This window comes from Chiloscyllium plagiosum, unplaced genomic scaffold (genome assembly GCF_037043375.1).
Source record: "Chiloscyllium plagiosum isolate Xiang-an unplaced genomic scaffold, Cpla_swu_hap1 HiC_scaffold_183, whole genome shotgun sequence".
Lineage (NCBI taxonomy): Eukaryota > Metazoa > Chordata > Chondrichthyes > Orectolobiformes > Hemiscylliidae > Chiloscyllium > Chiloscyllium plagiosum.
In genome coordinates, this window is record NW_028270322.1 from 87376 (window position 1) to 90000 (window position 2625).

Sequence of the window (2625 nt, forward strand, 5' to 3'; positions counted from 1 at the left end):
TAAAGCCTCTTACGAGTCGAGGGCCGGCCTCGGGCGCCGCACGACCGGCTCTGGGAGTGGGTGGCCGCTATTGTGAATAGGCTGGTCCTTCCCGCTGCCATCCGGCCAAGTGCGACGGCTCTGCCGCCCTGCGGTGCTCGTCACCCAGGTTTGGGGAACTCGGTCAGAGGCCGGTGCGGGGGGTCTCTTGACACGATTGGAGGACGGGCCATCCCCACGTTGACTCCGGCCGTCCCTCCACAGGCGCTCGTGTCCAAAATGAAGGCGAGAGACGCGAGTGGCCTGGATCCCTTGGGTGCCGCCAGGAAGGGTGTGGGCTGACCCTTGCCTGAGCACACGTTAAAGCCCCTTACGAGTCGAGGGACGGCCTCGGGCGCCGCACGACCGGCTCTGGGAGTGGGTGGCCGCTATTGTGTATAGGCTGGTCCTTCCCGCTGCCATCCGGCCAAGTGCGACGGCGCTGCCGCCCTGCGGTGCTCGTCACCCAGGTTTGGGGAACTCGGTCAGAGGCCGGTGCAGGGGTCTCTTGACACGATTGGAGGACGGGCCACCCCCACGTTGACTCCGGCCGTCCGTCCACAGGCGCTCGTGTCCAAAATGAAGGCGAGAGACGCGAGTGGCCTGGATCCCTTGGGTGCCGCCAGGAAGGGTGTGGGCTGACCCTTGCCTGAGCACACGTTAAAGCCCCTTACGAGTCGAGGGACGGCCTCGGGCGCCGCACGACCGGCTCTGGGAGTGGGTGGCCGCTATTGTGTATAGGCTGGTCCTTCCCGCTGCCATCCGGCCAAGTGCGACGGCGCTGCCGCCCTGCGGTGCTCGTCACCCAGGTTTGGGGAACTCGGTCAGAGGCCGGTGCAGGGGTCTCTTGACACGATTGGAGGACGGGCCACCCCCACGTTGACTCCGGCCGTCCGTCCACAGGCGCTCGTGTCCAAAATGAAGGCGAGAGACGCGAGTGGCCTGGATCCCTTGGGTGCCGCCAGGAAGGGTGTAGGCTGGCCCTTGCCTGAGCACACTGTAAAGCCTCTTACGAGTCGAGGGTCGGCCTCGGGCGCCGCACGACCGGCTCTGGGAGTGGGTGGCCGCTATTGTGAATAGGCTGGTCCTTCCCGCTGCCATCCGGCCAAGTGCGACGGCTCTGCCGCCCTGCGCTGCTTGTCACCCAGGTTTGGGGAACTCGGTCAGAGGCCGGGGCGGAGGTCTCTTGACACGATTGGAGGACGGGCCATCCCCACGTTGAATCCGGACGTCCCTCCACAGGCGCTCGTGTCGAAAATGAAAGGCGAGAGAGACGTGAGTGGCCTTGGTTCCCTTTGGGTGTTGCCAGGAAGGATGCGGGCTGACCCTTGCCTGAGCACACCCATGTTTGTGCAACTCGGTCAGAGGCCGGGGCAGAGGTCTCTTGAAACGACTGGAGGGCGGGCAATCCCCACGTTGAATCCGGCCGTCCCTCCACAGGCGCTCGTGCCGAAATTGAAGGCGAGAGAGGCGAGTGGCCTTGCTTCCCTTGTGTGTTGCCAGGAAGGATGTGGTCTGACCCTTGCCTGAGCACACCAAGGTTTGTGCAACTCAGTCAGAGGCCGGGGGCAGAGGTCTCTTGAAACGACTGGAGGGCGGGCAATCCCCACGTTGAATCCGGCCGTCCCTCCACAGGCGCTCGTGCCGAAATTGAAGGCGAGAGAGGCGAGTGGCCTTGCTTCCCTTGTGTGTTGCCAGGAAGGATGTGGTCTGACCCTTGCCTGAGCACACCAAGGTTTGTGCAACTCAGTCAGAGGCCGGGGGCAGAGGTCTCTTGAAACGACTGGAGGGCGGGCAATCCCCACGTTGTATCCGGCCGTCCCTCCACAGGCGCTCGTGTCGAAAATGAAAGGCGAGAGACGCGAGTGGCCTTGCTTGCCTTGGGTGTTGCCAGGAAGGATGTGGTCTGACCCTTGCCTGAGCACACCAAGGTTTGTGCAACTCAGTCAGAGGCCGGGGCAGAGGTCTCTCGGAACGATTGGAGGGCGGGCAATCCCCACGTTGAATCCGGCCGTCCCTCCACAGGCGCTCGTGTCGAAAATGAAAGGCGAGAGACGCGAGTGGCCTTGGGTGTTGCCAGGAAGGATGAGGGCTGCCCCTTGCCTGAGCACACCAAGGTTTGTGCAACTCCGTTCAGAGGCCGGGGCAGAGGTCTCTTGAAACGACTGGAGGGCGGGCAATCCCCACGTTGTATCCGGCCGTCCCTCCACAGGCGCTCGTGTCGAAAATGAAAGGCGAGAGAGGCGAGTGGCCTTGGTTCCCTTGGGTGTTGCCAGGAAGGATGTGGTCTGACCCTTGCCTGAGCACACCAAGGTTTGTGCAACTCAGTCAGAGGCCGGGGCAGAGGTCTCTTGGAACGATTGGAGGGCGGGCAATCCCCACGTTGAATCCGGCCGTCCCTCCACAGGCGCTCGTGTCGAAAATGAAAGGCGAGAGACGCGAGTGGCCTTGCTTGCCTTGGGTGTTGCCAGGAAGGATGTGGTCTGACCCTTGCCTGAGCACACCAAGGTTTGTGCAACTCAGTCAGAGGCCGGGGCAGAGGTCTCTCGGAACGATTGGAGGGCGGGCAATCCCCACGTTGAATCCGGCCGTCCCTCCACAGGCGCT